The sequence below is a fragment of the Tympanuchus pallidicinctus genome, unplaced genomic scaffold (assembly GCF_026119805.1).
Source record: "Tympanuchus pallidicinctus isolate F22 unplaced genomic scaffold, pur_lepc_1.0 scaffold17, whole genome shotgun sequence".
NCBI classification, from domain to species: Eukaryota; Metazoa; Chordata; class Aves; order Galliformes; family Phasianidae; genus Tympanuchus; species Tympanuchus pallidicinctus.
The window spans coordinates 14,636,660-14,655,664 of record NW_026294690.1 but is presented as its reverse complement, the minus strand read 5'-3'; the positions used below and the strand labels follow the sequence as shown (position 1 = coordinate 14,655,664).

Here is a 19,005-nt window from a genome sequence, read left to right as displayed (position 1 = left end):
TACAGGAACGGCATGGTTCCCTCTCCGTCTTGTACCATGTGTAATTATTTCTTAAAGAGGCACTCTACATCCTCAATGCCATTCACTCCCCTTTATACCTCTCAAGCCTGTCTACAGAAGGAGGAAGGCAAGGAGACAGAACAAACTTCCATTTTAAGAGCTCTGTGTGCACACTGTAACACAACACTTTTTTTTCCCTTCAACTTAACCTATCGCAGAAAAGCTTTCTACCTTCTCCTTCTACCGCTCCTGACACCAACAATAGCAAGTAACAGCAATAAGTGCCTTTCTTCTCAAGCACCTCACTCTGTGCACCAAGGACAGATGTCTCCGTGGAGACGCTTGCTGAGAGTTGTGACAAGTTTACCTGGTGGTGCACACGCTCCCCTGGAGCCCCTGTGTCATTATGTAATAAGCATTGAGAGTTTGGCCCCACCAGCACTGCTTTACACAGGTCTCCAGCACAGCGCTCAGAGCAGCTCTTCCTTACAGCCTTACCACAATACAGCAACGGTGATGTGGGATGAAGTGACACAGGAGGGAAACACTCCAGGCTGCCACTGCCACAGAACTCCTGGTATGTCACTTAGGGCAAGCCCTACAGTGGCCAGAGATCAGTGATTCTTTATGGTACTTTGTGTGGAAATACGGGACTCTGGTTTGGCACACAATATTCTCCTCAATAAATTTTTTCCTCATCTTCCCCAAGAATTCCCTTAGATGCTGAAAGAAAGCCAAGATCTGGAGCAACCACTGTTCCTTCCTGGCTTCAGAAAGGTCTAGATATTTCCAAAAGCTGCTGTTTATAGAAGCAACCAAGGCACATTGACTGCTGATGTCTGAAGAACCAACCTGAGCCAGTCCCCAGCAGGAGGTGATGGGCAAAGAGCTGGTGGTTGTAGCAGTCCTGGTTTGCTGCTAAAGCCACAGGGAGGCTCAATACCTTCCCTCTTTCTACAGGAAGATGGAAGCTTTCTGCAGTACCTGAGAGGCAGGTGGTGGGAGTTTATTTTAAAATAGCACCTGTTTAACAAGATGCATTCCCTCTTGGAAAGGTGATGAAGGGTATAGAATGGGGAGGTGTGAGGCAAGAGGCAGGACTGGGGTCTCAAGAAGATCTTCTAGGAAAGCAAAAGGCCCCCTGGACAGCAGGAGGAAACAGAAAATCGTGACCACACACCTTGGCAGAGCAAGCAGAGACAGATTTATGCAAGATACAGATTTACATAAGGTACAGCAGAACTGTCACTCTGCCAGGCACTGCTAACTCCCAGCACCATGAGGCTAATGCCACCATAACCCCTGACAGATGCTGCTATTGCTCAGGACAAGCTCAGCAGAAGCATGGGACATGTTGCTTTTGTGGGGTAGGAGGGAGATCAGAGGAACAGAAGAGAATATTAAACAGGTTGCACAGCCACTTCCCCGCCCTGGCTTCCAGCATTAACTGGGAACAGAGGCAGCCTTGGCAAATCTTGCAGTAGCATCCTCACACCTGTTTTGGTGTCCTTGCTGCCAGTTTTTACTTTCAGTGGACCAGCAAGACAGGAAAAAGCTTCTCTTATTCTGTCTTCAGCTGGGCATGCTGTCTTCTTCACCTGACACTATGGGGCTTTACTTTTGCCTCCTTGCATCAAGCATCACTGACTTTGACAGGAAGGGGATGCTTCTTTACAAGCACCCATGGGATAGTGTATTGAATTTGGAGATGCTAACACTGACAAGGCCAGAAACAGAAAATATGGAGGGAAATAAGATAGGAGTCAACAGCCTGCACATTTCAAAATCCTTTGTCATAACAAAGGAAGGCTGAAAGCAATTCCTTTCTAGAAGGAAGAGGCAACAAAAGGCCGCACCATCCATCCAGTACAGTTGCAGCTCCATCCAGCACTGGAGTAGGATGGAGCCAGAACCTGCAGCGAGGAGACCAGCCCCTGGGTTGCATGGTATCTGCCTGGGAGGGGAAATGGCAAAAATCAAAGACAGGCCAGGGAGAGTTGCAGGTTGCTCACCCAGAGGCATCAATCTATAAACAAGATATTGTTTGCCCCAAAGTGTCTTGTAAGTGGGAGTACAGTGAAGCAGGGTGTTCTAAACGCAGCCTTGCCCCATCTCCTTCCAGACATTTGGAGAAGCTTACCGTCTGCTCAGCTCAGAATGAAGAAAGGCTTTTAGGTATGGAAGAGGCCAGGAACAGTGAAGGTGACAGTGCAGTTTTTAACTTATGCTATTTACAGTGAATGCTCTTCTCACGTTGGCCTGGTCTTCCCCCCCACTTGGCCCATCCACCTCCACTATGACACCTGACAGCAAACAGAAAAAAAAAAAAAAAAAAAGAGACCAGGAGTTTTGAGCTACCCTGAACAAAGAGCAATGGAAAACTGCCTCTCCACTGCTCTGATTGAAAAACTCCATGGGGTTGCCGGCAGGGCTGCCAAAAGCAGACTGTTGCACTCAGGCGATATTTCCAAGGTGAAAGTAGGTTGCAAAGGGTCAGCAGGCATCAAACTGCCTTTGAGACAGGCTGCCTTACACAAACAATGATTGTATTCACAAGAATAGCTTTTTCCTCCTGGTTCCACCATTCATCTAAAGATGCCAAGCGGATGACAAAAATAGGCAAATAAAAATAAATGCTCTTCACTCCCTGGGCCTCTATTTATCACAAGTTTCCATGCAGACAGAGAAGGAGAGCATATGCAACTTGGGCAGAGTCACGCAGACAGCAGATTGGGACTGGCACCCAAACAGGGGCCTCTGGCCTCTACTTTCACATGCTGCCATCTCTGCTCCTCTCCTCCCCCACATACGCCTTTGCTCCATGTAGAGATTTAACACAACAAACCTCAGGAATGTATTTTACAGGGTTCAAAGAAGGCTCAGCACCTTTGAAATGCAAAGCTCATTAGTTCTAGTGCTTCTGGGACAATAAAGCTTTGGTTTTCACAGATTGTGTTCTCCATCTCACCCAGCTGCTTCCACCCACCCTACAAAGCTCTTTCCCATACACCAAACTAAGTGTCATCTGCTGCCCGGGTGACAAGTAGTGCACATTGCAGCTCATGGGTACCTACATGTTCCTACTCCAGGTGAGCCAAGGCAGTCTAACAGTACATTTCATCTTATCTCCACTAGAAGGACAATTGCAGACTATTTTCTCATGTCCACAACATTTATGGAAGTTATCTTTAAAAATTCAACAGAGCAGAAGCTTTCCTATCCCACCTCATCACCACGGCAGCTTCCAAGGAAAGCCTGCCCACGTGAAGAAGCAACAATTGAGCACATGATGATCAGTATGCATATATGTAATAGTCTGAATGGCAGCCATGAGCACTGAGTAGAAACAGTGAAGAAGCAATCCTCATCCAGGGCATTTCTGGGTCTTGGCTTCTCCCACACGAGAACAGGGAGCACAAATACTAAAGCGGGATCCTTGCAGGGAGGGGTGAGACCTAGGGATTTCCTAAAACTCATCTGCGGACGCAGCTTTGCCAAGAAAACAGATGTTAATAAGTTCTGTTTAACACACACAAGTGCTTGCAGCAATGTTTGATGTTACATGCACACTCTTTGCAGTCAGATGCTCACAGTGGTGCTTCACTTCCTTTCCAGTACTTTCTGTATGCCCCCCAAAAAACCTCATCTCCCCACTTTGTCCAGGCACTTTTCTTTTTAAGTCCCTACCACCTTAATTCTTTTTTTGTGAGGGGCCTAACCTCGATGTCTGAACTGAATGCATTTCCTTCTCATGTCTTCTGCAATAGTATTAAATTATTTAGTCTGTATTGACAGGTTTTCTTCTCTTTTAGCTTTTCCAGTGAAAAGAAGATGCAGTGATTTTGCCCATGCGTCTCCATGCTGAGCATAAAAATCTCAGCTAGAAAACTACACTCTTTTTCATGAAGGAAGAGCATCAAATAAAGGTTTGGTGATTTGCCTGGCCGTGACCACAGCCTCTACTGGCCAAACAATGAGACTGCAGACACCCAAAGCCTGCAGAAACAGAACTGAACAGCAGCATATGCAGGAAACCATTACCTGCATGGGCTCAGGAACTAGTTGACATGGTTATTATAGCACATCACATACAGCGTGCCAGGAATTCTGCCCTGTTCCCAATCCACCTATGTTGGCATAGGGGTCTGCTCAAGGATACAGTAAGATCAGGGCATAACGCTCAATGGAGAAGCTCTGCTAGGTATAGGAATACCTGGTGGCTCCTTCCCACAATGTCTGTACCTTATCCTTCTATCACCCCTCCTTGTTCCTCAGCCATAGCAGCCTTGCTTAGTAGAAACTGTTTTTCAGCCCCTCCGACACACAAAGAAAAGATTCAACCAACAAGATGACACAGCTGGAGCCATTAGAAAGCAAATACAGAAACACTGTAAGTCACTTTCAATGAAAAACAACAAAGAATTAAAAATCCAGTGCAAGTATCAATGGAAGGGGGAGAAGAACTGAGAGCAGAGCACAAAAGGAACACTCTCACAGTTGTTTTTCTCAGCCTACCTTTAAGGTACCACTCTTCCTTGTTAAGAAAAGGCCTAGTTTTCACAGTTCCTATGCTTGGAAGGCAAAGATTCTGCTTCTTACGTCTTGTGCCTGCCTAAAATAAAAAACAAAAAAAAGAAGTGAATCTACCTTTGTCAAGGAAATTTATATCAAGAAGCCTGCACTCCAGTTATTTTTAAAGTATAAAGAACAACGCACCAAAATCAAAACCCTTACCATAACACAATGGAAAGCACTGCAATGACAGCAGAGCAGTAAGGCTCCAAGCTGCAGCAAGTGAGGATTTACTCAAACGCAACAACTATAGGTGCAAAAATAAAGAAGCTGCTTACCTTTAGAAAGCCTCAGGAATGCAGGGACCTACAGCAAGCAACTCCCTCATCTCCACTACCAACCCTTAAATGAGGTCTGGGAAGGGGTGGAACCTGACTCCTCCCCTTCCATCACTCAGGGACATTGCACGCAGCTGAGCTCCCCTGGGTTGGCCCTGCCTTCCCACCAGGTGCTCAATCACTGTCCATGACTTTGCATTTCTGCTATGCTTATCCATAACTTGCCTTTAGCCAATGAGATCAGTATTTAAGAGGAATTAACTATGTAGTACGTTATCAATAAGCAACAAAATATCAGTAGCATATATTATAAACACAACCACAAAAACATGATCAGTCTCATCACACTGTGGGAGGTGAACATAATTGCCTTATAATGAGATAAGTTCTTTTGTTTCAGTTCAGAAAATTTCAAGAAAGAAAAAAAAAAAAACAAATAACCCAGTAACAAAATCTAAGTTAAAGCAGCCCTAGAGAGATGCTGATCATGCTGATCCTGTCAAGTAACAATATTTTTATTTTTTACCAGCTACCGAGATCATATTAATCTGAAACATTCAGAATCTCTTCCTCTCATCGATGTCTTCATGGCATAAACTCAAGATCATGCATTCTTACATTAGCCAGATGCGTCCATTAAATGAAGTACTATTGAAATAACCAATTGCTAGGAAAGAACTCTTTCTAGAATTAGCCTGCTTGTTCCCTTCCAGACCAACTAGAACATTCCATGAAGATCCAGATACAGCAGCCAAATCAGGGGCCAGGGTACATGAACTGAAAATTAGTGCATCTGTAGTCATAGAAGACAGTTGGTAGCAGGTTAGTCAGCTTCAAGAGATCAAATAGCAGTCTCCAAGCACAAGTTTAGGGCTTACTTTAACTGCTTAAAAGTCGAGTTTTACACGAAGGTGTAAGTAACTTCTAAATTCACAACATAAATAAAAGCAATTCAACCAGAACAAAGCAATTGCTATACACTGGTAGGCAAAGAGCACGGAGAGTTCAGCCATGGTCACCAGGGTGCTTTTGTTCCCTTCAGCTTCACTACATTGCTAGCTTTAAATAAAGCTTAACAAACAATAGGTCTCCAATGTCCCAGACCCAGCTGCACCAAGAGAGACCACTGAGCCCAGGGAGGGCAGCAGGAGAGGCAGCCAGGTACCATGCTGAGCACATGGCCCATCCCTGGTCACCTCCAGTTCCTCCCAGAAGATCACAGGGGTGAGAAAGATCTTTCCCAGCTCATCACAAAAGCTAAAAGCACACATCTTCAGCAGTACCCAGAACTTGTTCCTCCAGCCCCAGAAACCTAGATTACCAACCTTAAAATACAGAGGTCTGAGCTCTCAAGCTGGTTTAGGTGTCATTTCTGACTCCCCCTAACTCGGAAATTTCTTTCTATAAATTCGTGAGCGTGTTTCTTTACCTCAGCCCTGAAGCAAACTCATCAGCTCAGCCCTCCCTCCCAGCAGCTGCACCCCAGCTGGGGCAGAGGAGCTTTGTAAGCCCAAACACCTCTGCTGCTAATGGCCACTGCCTGGCACAAGGTCCAGGTGCTCTAACAGCTCCAAAAAAAAACAAAACAAAAAAACAAACAAACACAAAACCACCACACAAAATTTCTTCAGATAGAATAAAACCCTGTGATAACATGGGTGAATTGGAAAGTGTGCCAGGGTGGTTGTGCTGTGTGATAGGGAACGCCAAAATGAAGCCAGTCTGTCTATGAGCTCAATGCCCTTTTCTGCTCTGAGATGCCTCCAGGTCCCATCCCTGTGTGCCCCAGTGTACATGGAATGCTCATCTTTGCCCAGCTCAGAACCCACCCTCAGAAAGAGCTCAGTTCACAAACAAAGTACATATACAAAAGACAAATTCAAAGAGCCAGTTCTACTCTTCATCCTATCACTTCTGAGCTCCGTAACTGCAGGTGCTACTCTGAAAATAGCACTTAAAAGTCAATTTACTCTGCATTGGTCTCAGCTGCAGAGGGAGTACCAGCTCTTGTGCTGAACCAAGGCATTTAGCCAAACAGATAGTTTGCAAACTTGTGTATTTCTTCCACTTCACCACAAAGTAAACCGATGGCAGAAAACAGTTAGCAATTTGAGAAGGTTCTTTGCTGCCTGCATCCTGTAAGCCAGCTCTTATAATGGGTTCACAATGTGATCTTAAAATATATTTCACTTTATTTCTTAAAACGTGTCCTGGGTTTTGCAGGTGTGGCTTCCAAACCCCTATTTTGGCATGCTTGGAGCACCATGGATTAGAGGTGTTCTATAAAGCAATTCTGATTATAATTAAGTAAACTATTGTGTGATACAGCAGCCTTGAAAAGATAAAGCAGGCAGGGAGGGAGGTGAGGGAAAGAAAAAGGTAAAGAAATGGTAAAACTGAGAAGAAAAAAAAAAACAACATTGGAAAGTAACACAAAAGTCTCCCTTAAAGAGGTAGAAACAAGAAGTTGGGGAAAATTCTTCCAATGGAACAAAAAAAGTGAGATTCAACACGACTATGTGATATACAGGAGCCAACGGATCCCTGATGCCATCACTTGGAAGAACGCAATACCTTAAGATTTAACTCCCTGTCACTGCCACCAGCCTTGCCATTATTTAAGAAAAATGCTCCAGGCATTCACTTCCACAGCTCATCTACTTGTTTGCAGGGCTGGGCAGAGTGCTGCGGCCAGAGCCCTGCGTGCTGAACGGCTGCTGGAAAAGAAGAGCTGCCAGATACGAAATTAGTGCATGAAATGAACGTGGAAAAAATCATATACTGTTCTGCTTTTGCTTCAAAACAGGTTGGTTGATTGACAGCCAACCCTATATAATAATTCCTTCCAGGCAGATGGCAAGATCACGATTTGCTCTTCAGTTGCAATTTTCTGCTGCCTCGCACAAACAACCTAGCTACATGATCTGCCAATAGGAAGGACCTGGGCTGCTTTGCGTGAGTTTTACAATACTCACATCAAAACATATGGATTAATATTGTGACTAGTTATCGTATTCCATTCTGCAAAAATTTGCCTTGAATTTGCCTCCAACGTTTCCTAGCTGATCCTATGTAGATAATAGCTTCAGAAATCCACACAAAAGCAACTTGTAAATTGTTACACCACTCCTGACAGACAATACTCTTTTGAACGTTTGTGTAGGTGTTGAAAATCTTGCCATACATCTCAAGCTCTCTCAGCACATATTGTTTTTAGGCTGCCATCTGCTAATGCGCAGTTCCACCCTAAGAGAGATGCAGTAGTGCTCCAGCCTCCAGTCTGTTCTGTTTTCAGATTTACTCTTTTATTTCTTCCAATTCCCAACACTCAGCCTGTGCCTTTCGTAACCTCGACTGTAGTAATGAAGTTCAAGAGACACATTCACATCACTGCTAATTTTCAGTGATAAAGAACATTTATTGAGCGGGTATCCAGGCAGTCGTTTTAATGAACCAAAGAAAAGCTTCATGCAATTGTGTCCCTGGAAGCAAATTCATTTGTCTCCACGTCATTTGGTATGCATGTGGAGCGGTGTGGGGCTGATCAGGAAGCTTTGAAGCACTCGTTTTCAGTGCATGTATACAGTAAAAAGCATGTGTGGTGTTAGTGGCAAAGGAAGACCACTGTGCCCAAAGAATTAACGTGTGTAACATCACATCATGAACAAAGCAAGCCATGCGTGTCACAGTGCAGAATGCTGGGATTGAATTATCATAGCAAAGAAGGAATTATTAACATTATACTCCACTGATTTTGTTCTTCACTGAAACTGTCAATAGAACTCTTCATCTGACAGCTGATTTTGCTTCACTCCCAAGTACAATTGTAAAATTTATAAGATGATATTAAATTCTATTTTTTTTGTTGTTTGGAAACAAATTTATAAGGGACAATTTTGGTTAAGTGTGCTACACGGGATCTGTCACTAAAATATAGTGGAAGCTACAAATTTAACTCTAGGAAACTGAGGAGTATGTTATCACTTGCTAGCTGAAATTTATCCGCTTTGATCCTTTTTTATATTCCTCTTCTCCCACACATCCCTTTTACTACCTCACCTTCTTTTTGGGTTTTCAAAGATTTTGTTGTCATTTGCTTCTGAATAAAATACTACATTTTGTTGGCATTGTAGGCTCTGTACATCAAATTGTTGTTCATGTCACTCTGAATTCTGTGCGGCAAGTAGAGAAGCCAGAACAAGTGAGCATACATAATGGCACAGAAATCTTTCTATGTTGCTTGCAAAACACAAACATGAATAAAGAGGGTCAAGGTAAGAAAACAGAGATTGGAGAATGAAAATATAAACATGTGTTTAAAGGAAGCTTACCTAGTAGGTCTGCTTTTTTTCCCCCAGTGTTTGCAGTGATTATCCCTCGTTTTCTTCATTAGATAGAAATGGCTGACTTAGGTTATATGTTTCCTTTGGTTCCAGTAATGAGAGTAAATCAGAAAAATCTTTTCCAGTGAAAAAAATTTAATTTTACATCTAAGCAACAGTGGTAGTTTTTGTTTCTTCTATCTGTGCTCCAGCAAAAGACTGCAGCCCTTTTTTAACAAGCTTTTGGCTGCTAGAGGCATAAACTCTCTCTCCAAAGTATGACAGATGAATTCTCACCCCATGAAGTATGATACCTTTCAGAGAGCCTGAAAGCGACTAATAGACTTTCAGGAAAATGCTGAAAATTAGCTTAATGTTGCATAAATAAAGATATTTATGCAACCTGGAATGAAATTTCACCATGAGTAGAAAGCTAGGCCCTACTTACAGTACCAAAACTGCCTTCTGACAGTTTACATTGCTTTAATGGATTTGGGGTCATTTGCTGGCCTTCTCAATCTCAGCTGATAGAGTCGCCATAGCTAGACTTTAAATATGAATCATTTCCCAGGCAGCCTAACATCCATCTGGCTCCTCCTTCCACTTCCCACAGGGGGCTGAAAAATGTTAAACTGTTCTCTTCACAATTAAATTCATGAAACACTTAAATTCTATGGCGGCCAGACACCAAGGAACAGGAAAATCATTTCATCTCATAATGTTTTAGAGCCCCTAGGCAAATGTAAACACTGTACGCTGTGATAGTCAAAGGATTTATTGCTCCTGCTGAACAGAGAATCTGCTGATTTGTTTCTAATTCCAGTACATTTTTTAGGGCAATTTAAAATTATTTATTACAAAATTTTGATGGAGTTATTATTTAGGAAGTTGGAACGCATCAAACTCATTTGTGTGGAAATACATTCTAAACAAAAAGGAACAGAACCCAAATCAATCTGTATTGAACTGGCCTGTAACAGTGAATCATTACTGTACTCTCTTTCCTGCTAGAGTATAAAGGTGGCTAGAGCTGTCTCACATCTCACAGTCCTGCAGTCCGAGCAGCATTTTATGGGCCACCACTGGAGGTGCTGCTCTAGAGAACTCAAACTGAGGCAGGGAATAGTCTAACTCACAATCATGTTCTTGCAAGTGTTTTACTCAAGACCAGTTTCATTGGTTTTCTGTGAATACCATCACTAAAGTGTGTGACACCCAAGTGCAGTTCCAACCACTCATTGAAATAAGACTCAGAGTGACAACGGTTACCATTTTGAGTAAGTACATTGCTGTTAGTATATCAAATTGATGGAAACATCAGTGTAAATATGACTTTATGTCTTGCCACTTACTTTCATTGTAGGCACTTAGCTTCCTGGAGCGCTCTCGTGTGCTGCAGCTGTACTTAGCAGCCTGGGGAATTGTTTGGAAAGCTGAAGGAAAGTAAATTCACTTTCATGGCAGAGACTGAGCCACAAGACTCCAACATGGGTTAGCAGTGGATGGATGCTTGTGGGAGCAGCCATACAGCTGTCTGTCTGCCTGCTGGATGTTCAGGCTTCACTAATGGAGTGCTGTATTGTGACATCTTGGCTTTTTGTCCTTACCAGACTAACTCCTGTTGCAGTTTGTAGGTGAGTGCTTTGGGCAGAAGACACTTGCTTCATGTCTCTGTGTATGAAATCGAACAAAAGAATTCTGACCTGTGTCAGAACCTGCAGTCGTTCCGCAGCACTAAGCTAAAGAAAACCATTAGGAGTTGTAATCTGATCATCAATCATATTTGCCAACTTATCACCTCTGCTTCCACTGAAAGGTGCCTGCACATTACACAAGTAATTCAGAATCCTTCTAGGTCTCTTTTTACCTTCCATGCTTATTTAGAAGTGCCAACAGTAAACAAGAAACTTCTTTAAAAAAATGCAGTTGCTGAATTTCTCTTCAAAGATGCCACCAAAACAACTCCAGACTGTCTGCCTAGCTGGCATTCCACTGAGACTGTTTTAGCTCTGCTCTCGCTAACCTGAAGCAAGAACTTGAACCACAACTCAAATAAATGCTGTAGAGAATCAATTTTCAATTTCCTGCTGCACTTCAGATATATATTTAAATACTCACTACTTTTGGCACCTGGAAAGAAACCAACAATGAAATCAAATGATGAAACTATTCACCTGATAAGAGAAAAATCTGTAAGTAATCAAGCAAAAGGAGACTCAGATACGGGCCTGAAGGCTATGTTTTGTCAGCACTGATATAAAAGCAGTGCTTACTGTCTTCTTTATAGAAAAAAACCAAAAACAACAACAACAACAACAAGAAAATAACAACACAAAAAACAAAACCAAAAACCAAAAGAGAAAATTGTTCAGCAGAGCTTTTGCCTAAATCAGGATATTTCTGTACAATTCACAGTCAGTCTTAAAGAAATATCATTCTTTCAGGGGAGAGAAAAAATGGATAAAGTTCTTAGTAAGGTTGAAAGTGTTGATAAAGAATTAATTGGAAACAAGACTCAGACAAAAAGAAAAGTGAATCTCTGCTCTTATAAGAGAGCCACTGGAGGAAATGTCCTGGAGCCTGCGAGTTTGGTCATTGCTCATGGCCAGATTTTCATCCTCAGATTCTGCATCTCACTGCACATTGCTATTAGGATGAGAGCCTCTCAGCAGCCTGCAGGTTTGCCTGCTTGACTTTATTCTTCTCCATCTGCAACGTCCTTGATAATACACAAATAAGTAAATAAAAAGCTACTGAAGAAAATCCACGCCTAAAACAAGGACATTGGAAAGATTCATGTGAAAAGACTGATATTGGTTTTGACTGATGTGTTATTTGAACAAAACTGTAGCAAATAGATCAGTGTTCCCTGAGAATATTAAAATCTTACCAACAGTGAAGCAGTGCGTTCTGGCTCAGCCTCTCAACAGACCAACAAATGCCTCTTGCTGCATTCAGAAGGCAAAATATTAATTATGCCCATGGAAAATCACAGCGGTGAGGACATGTGTATTAAACTGGAATAGACAAGCCAGGAGGATGATAGTAAAAAAAATTGTGGCATCTATAATTGTACTTCAGTCTTGCAAGATGTTGCTGCTTTAAGGGACTCAGAAGGGTAAAACGCCTCCCCTGTACCAACTGTTGTCAGGTTGTTCCTGGGAGTAGCTGAAGGGAACGAATACTTTTCTCTACAACGCTCTGAATGTAAGATCTCGTAAAACACTTCTTTGATGTGAGAGTGATTGCAAGCCAAAGAGTGAAAGCCATGCAAACAGTATTAAGCCTGTGTCTCGGGGAGGTTTTATTCCTGCTAACCTGTTCCTGCAGCTTGTCCAGACAGCTGCCGTGCCGGGAGCCTTCTCCAATCTGCAATGAGCCATCAGCGTCTCGCAAAGAGGAAACAGAGAGAAATGACAACAAGGCATCAGATATAAGCTCATCTTGATGCAACTGCTCGGGAGGGAAAGAGCTGTGCAGCAAACAAAATAATGGGCAGGCTGGTGACAACTTCTGGGTTCTTTTGTTGCGAGACTACAACTGGAAAAATTAATTGGGTTCCAATTTTACCCTCACTCTGTGAAAAATGAGTGAGCAGCTATGGCCAAAATGCCAATAATAGTAATTGTGATAACAAATGTGACAGGAACTGACTGAAAAAAAAAACAATAATTGTAAATGTGGAGCTTTTTGAGACTTCTACCTAAAGGACATTTGAAGGCTGTTTCCTGCAGAGTGACAGGACAGCCTTGTTAGTGGAGTTAACCAGGAATTAGACATGTATCTCTCTGTGTGGTACCCTATAAGGCACCATAGCATGGGTCTATATTTCTGTGGAGCTGAGGGAAAGGATGGGAAAACTGCTGCCTTGCTATAAGGCCTTCCTATCTCCGTATTCTGTTGTCCCTGAGTTTGCAGGTTCAGTTACTGACAGGGCAAAGGCAAGAAAAGGAGTGGTTCTGCATGGTCAAAAGAGGGGTAAAAGGAAGGAGGCACAGCTAGGCTTTGCCTATCTACACTATGTCATTCCTATTGTTTAAAATATGTTCTGCAATTTTCTGCATAGAAGAGGTTCAGAGAGGTGCTCTCTAATTCCACTCTCATGTAAACCATAAAGTAAAGCTCCCACGGCTTGAGAAGAACTAGATCTGTATCAGTGCTCTGAAAGTCCCACCCTGCTGTGGCAATGCCTTCACCAGCCTTGAAAACAGTGTCATGCAGGTTATTTGAGCATGTCAAGCTTCAGAAGGGGTGACAGCAGTGACTCAGGTGAGGACTCTTTGGCAGTCACCAGATGGGCGGCCATGTGGGCAGTCTGGGCCAGCCCTTCACCAGGAGAGTATGCTCTGCAAGCAGTTAGATTCACCTTAGCCTGGAAATGGGTGCAGAATAGAACTACAACAGAACAAAATAAATAGATTGGGTGTCTCAGTTCTATAGATATCAGTGGATACGGAGCATTGGTGTAGTTAAGGAAAAAATCTAATTCAAAGTCATTTAGCTGTACAGATAATTTAACCATCCTGGTATTACCGAGCAGTAATGTATATTTGAAAAAGAGAAAGCAAACACCCAAAGGCCTCTTGTTTACAACGCTGCAATTTCAAGAAGTTACTATATGGCAGAATGGGGTGCTGATAACAGGGGAGATAATCCAGTGTGATACTACTATCAGCACCTGAGGAGCAATAACTGATCTACTCCGTATTTACCAGATGTACCCAGCGCTGCCTATTATGTTTACCTAATGATTAAAAGGAACAGTAAATGGAATGACTTTCTTTTAATCAGTATGTCAGCTTGAGCAGCGTAATGAAATTAGTCAGGGGTGAATAAAGGCTTCTGAGCCAGGAGGGACGTTTCATTGTTACTTACTTCTAAAATCAGTAACTTTGCTGTTTCTATGGCATTGCACTGTGTGATGCTGGGGTCTGCGTTAAAATAGAGTATATCCAAAATTAAAACAAACGACCTGTTTCTGCATTTTGTTATATCTGCTCTCACAGCTTGCAAGTTCACCGAAGTCTCAGCCAAGGATTCCTTTTCTTTAGGACACATTTATTAATCATCCATTCATGTCTACCTAGTTACACATGGATGATATCTGACAGTTTATCCCAGTTATCATTAATAACTATTAATGGCCTTGTTGTTATAATTCAGCTGCATCAACTCACAACTTCACTTGGGTTCATCTAATTTTTCACTTAATTATGAAATCCAGGATGCGGCTGTCACAGGCAAACTTGTTTACCTAAGGACACAGATTTGTCCATTTGCTTGCTTTGAGAAGGGTGGTAGATTACAGTATCAGTGACTTTGATTAAATGTGCAATATATACAATATACTTAATCCTCAAGTATAGGTTATTGTCACTCCCACGAAAGTTACAGCATTCGAAAGCTTTAGCTGCAAACAAATCCGAATTAAAAGAAGTCATATCTTCTCAATGCTGAGAAGGTTTAATAAATTTATTTAGACGCTAATGAGTATTACTAGGCTTATGTAGGGTCATGGAAAATTAGAGCAGCTTTTTATGCTTTTAATACAGATTTCTTCATTGCTACATGCTAAGCTCTTTATTGTTAGCATAGCTTTGACTTTTAGCAAGTGGGCAATGTTTGAAGCACGGTGACATGGCTCTCTTTCTGTATTGTTGGTTTCTTTGGAAACCACATATTTTGCGCAGCTTTAATGCAAAGATTTCATTTTTAACTTTAACTCACTGTCCTTTTCCAGAAATCAGCTTTGTGTCTATTCTGAAGAAAACTGTAATGCAATGTAGAGTGCTTATTTACCTCATTTTCTAATCAGAAGTTGATAGCAATGTATGTGAATGCTGCAGCAGGAACATCTCCCGTAGAAAAATGAGTCTCCTAAAGATACAGTGCTGAGCTCTGTCTTGATTCCATACCACCGGAGTCAGTGGTTTTCAGAGTGTAAACATGAGTACAATTTGAAAGTGTGCCTATAGGGCTAGCATACATAACACATGTCCTTCATTCATAAACTATCCTATGTTTCAGTGGAGCTCACACATTTCACCCAGTGCAGCTTCCTGACATTAGAGGGCTCCATAATCCACGGAGTATGGCAAGAGGGCGTTTCCTTTTGAGATCAATGGAGATGACGCTGGGAAAGGATTAGAGACTCCTCTTGGAGTTGAGTTTGATGATGGTATTGTAAAAGCAGCTTCTGAAATTTTACTATTAAGTCACAGCTGCAAAATGTAACGAGTTGACCTTGTATAAAATCATCCTACCGACTCATACTTGCTTTAGAAAGGCTGAGTGGGGCTTGATTTTGCCATGAGTAGTAGACCATGAGTCCCTCTCTCTCATAATATGCTGCATTGGTGGTCATTCTGGCATTATTTGTCTTCTAAGGGCCCTGAAAACCCTGGCACAAGCTCTCTGTTAGGGGATTCTGTCAATGAGACACAAAAGTGGTGAGTGTCCATGCCTAAAGCAGATCAAATCTGCATCTCAATGCAGCTGAAACACTCCTAGAGAAACAGCTGGGTGCCGTGCTTGTTGTCCATCACTATCAAAGCTCTGAAGGAGCTGTCACACAGCAGGATGGTAGCAGGCAGTGGAGCTGGGTCAGGCAGTCAGAAAGCCTAGGAATACTGCGCTTTCAGAAGGAAAATGCAGGAAAGTTTCTGAGGCAATAAAGAATAAAAACAAACAAACCAAGAAACTCCCTTATAAAATAATTTAAATGGCCAAATTTCAGAAGGAATTTTTACATACAATGTAAAATGTCTTTAGAAAGCACAACTTGTGTTTGCTGCTCTTCAAAGAATCTAATCCCTAAAGATATCTTCCTAAGGAGTGCATATGCTCATGAGTTGAACAAACCCCATTCTATACGAGATAAAAGAGTTTTTCTGATGTGTGCTTGCACAATTCCAAATCTGTGAAGGTGAGTTGGCTCTCTGTTAAGGCAGTCACTGATGGAAGAGTTTCATTTGCACCATACTCCCATAGGTAAACTGTACCCCATCAAGTTCTTCCTGCACCACCTGTATTCTGAGTAAGCGGCCACTTCGGAGCCAGCAGGTTGATTTAATTCCTAGAGACTGCAAAAGAAATCAGTGTCTTAAAGAGAATTAAATGTTCCCTTTTTTCTCAAACACAGTTTTCTATAATTAAAGACTGATATATCGGTGTAGCTTTCCTGGCAAACATTGAAAGAGGGTTGGATTATTTTGGCAGGGAGGGCCAGATTGTTAAAAATACTATAATTTCCTAAAAGAAAATCAAGTACATCTCATGCTGTGCATTTTTTTGCCCCATCCTGACACATAGAACATGTTTTTCTCATTGTGCTGCGGGCACAATTTGGTCACGTATTTCTGGAAAATGTCTGCACAAATAATAATTCTACTAGTCAACAACAAGGACAGTAAAAAGGAGCAGAAAACTGCTTCTCTGAGTGCGGACACCAGCAAAGCATGGAAATAAGCAAAGCATCTTTTTCAAAGTTATAGAGGTGGACACTTCAACTTCATCACTTGTGAAATGTGTATACCCAAGATACCAGGAAAATTCCCACCGTGAAAGGCAGCGGCAGCTTTTGTAGCAACGTGTGAAATTTACACCAGCTGAAGATCCAGTGCTTGTTGTTGAATTTATTGAGCTTGAACCAAATCCCACTGTAACCAATGGGGAAAAAAAAATACGGAAAAAACCCTTCGTTTCAGTTCCTTGCAGAGCAGACTTGCTGTTTGTGGACCCCTTTGGGCCCTGTGACACGGATATCAGCAGCTTTGAAACCATGACCATCTGATTAATACAGGGACACTGACGCATTCCTGGCTTACTGAAAAATCTCCTAAGTAATATGGAGCATGTATTTGGTCACAAAATTGCTATGAAATGCTTACAGATTTATGTATCTGAAACCAAATAGCAAATACAAAAGACTGGGGGCGACAGGGAGCGTGTTGAGCCTGGTACCCAAATCACAGACCAATAACACTCTAGCTGGATGAGTCCTCGCTGTGCTTCATTTTGAGATAAATCCATGCAACATGGAGCGTGAGCCACAGGAGGAGAAAATAACAGCTCGGTATTTCCTTATGGCAATTGGATTTTTTGCTGAGCTTCTAATTTTGCGTCTGCATTCGAAGGGTCACTGATTTAAATAAATTAAAGACATAAATCACATAAAAACTGTGATTGAGGGAGTATTTTTTTCACTTCATGTTTATGAATTTATTTATTTCGCAGTGTTTTGTGGCCTCTGCTGTTATTGTACAAACACAGTTTCTTCCCTGGGATTTCTCTCAGCCTGGTTCCCACAAACATAAACTACCCAATTCAGCAGGACCCTGCTCAGATCTAGCCAACCTCCCTATCCAGATCCCTCTGTACAGCAATATGCTTGATATGCCTCCATCCAACAAGAAATTCACTTTCTCTGGTGGCTCAGACATCCCAGAAGCTGCAGGCTCCCTGCATTGACCCAATTTTGGCAATTGCTCTAACACATGGGCTTTACCAGAGCACAGCTGGGACAGTAACAAGAGTTGTGCCAATTTGTGCCAGACTTAACAGCTCATGGAGCACCAGAATGGGTGAAAAAGGTGCAGAACTAGATATTCTAAAGATGCAGGTGTGACTGACATCCTCTGCCTTGCCACGGAGCCCAGCAAAGGAAGCAAGCTGTCAATGACACATCTGCTCACACCTCTTCTTTTATTCCATTTGAAACAAAATTTGACAGTGATAAAACAGAATGAGTAGATCTGTGTTTGTATTAAAACATCATTTGGATAAGCAATAGCTGGTGATTGGTGTAAAAGAACATCTGTGACATTATCCTGCTATTTCTGTCTGAGTCATGTCACACTGAGAAAGGCACAAAGAAGAAAGAAATAGAAAGGGATAAAGTGATCGCATGTGATGGTTCAAATTTAGCTTTGTTAAAGTCACACTCCTTTCTATTATCCAGCGTAATTCCCACAGAATTAAGATAAAGACATCTGTCTTCTCTATGGAATAAAATAAACACTCTGGTATTTTGGTTTGACTGTGAATCATGCTCCTAAAACACTTTTGGTGATTAATTTTTAATTCCAAATTGATAAATTTCTGCTCACACAATAATGTTAACATTGAGATGCAAGCCTTTGTGAGCCCTTAATCTGACTCTCTCTTGTTAGTACTAATGGGGTTTATTTTGTCTATTAGAAAATAATTAACTACAGAAGAAAACAAGCCTGAGATGAAAAGAACAATGGGAGAGATATGATTTTTAAAGCTAAAGCATGCTAGCCTTTTGTTAGGCAATAACAAAGCTACTTTGGTATTGGTTACTGGTATCCACTGTAAAAAATCAGAGGAAATTTACTGTAGCCACAGCAAAATCATTTCCACCGTAGCATAAAAGCAAATATTTGGTTCGTGTGTGCAAGAGTAGCAGAAGTGGTTAAAAGCATCTGTAGGACATAAAGCTCAAAATAGTTTACAGCAGGCAAGAAAGTGATAAAAGAGGTTGATTTTATCAATAATTTATAGAGGAGCAATATTTATAGCCTGCTCAATGTGTGGCAAATTGAAGGTCCACAGTAATAAGCAACTCATTAGAAACACTAAGCTTTAAAGCTGTTCACAACTGCACGCAAAGCATTAAACCCCTTTGAAGGAATAAATATGCATTTATATAGGTATTTATACAAGGAAAAGCACCCTTCTCCCTTGCATCTCTGTGGGCCCCATTCTTTCCATCACTGAGGGTTGCTTGCAGGCAGCAGGGGTGGTCGTTGGGAGAGCCAGGAGGATGCCTGCTGGGTGATCTGAATGTCACTCGTGCCTGACCCCAACAG

The 19,005-nt window shown here is 41.9% G+C and overlaps 1 protein-coding gene across 2 annotated transcripts in view; it reads right to left on the bottom strand.

Moving 5' to 3' along the window:
• Nucleotides 1-19,005, bottom strand: part of TAFA1 (TAFA chemokine like family member 1) — a 292,708-nt gene that overhangs the window by 199,365 nt on the left and 74,338 nt on the right. For both annotated transcript variants that reach the window (XM_052679234.1, XM_052679235.1), the window contains exon 3: nt 4,516-4,612. The gene's annotated coding sequence lies outside the window, so the exon portion shown is untranslated. The remainder of the gene's footprint in view (nt 1-4,515; nt 4,613-19,005) is intronic.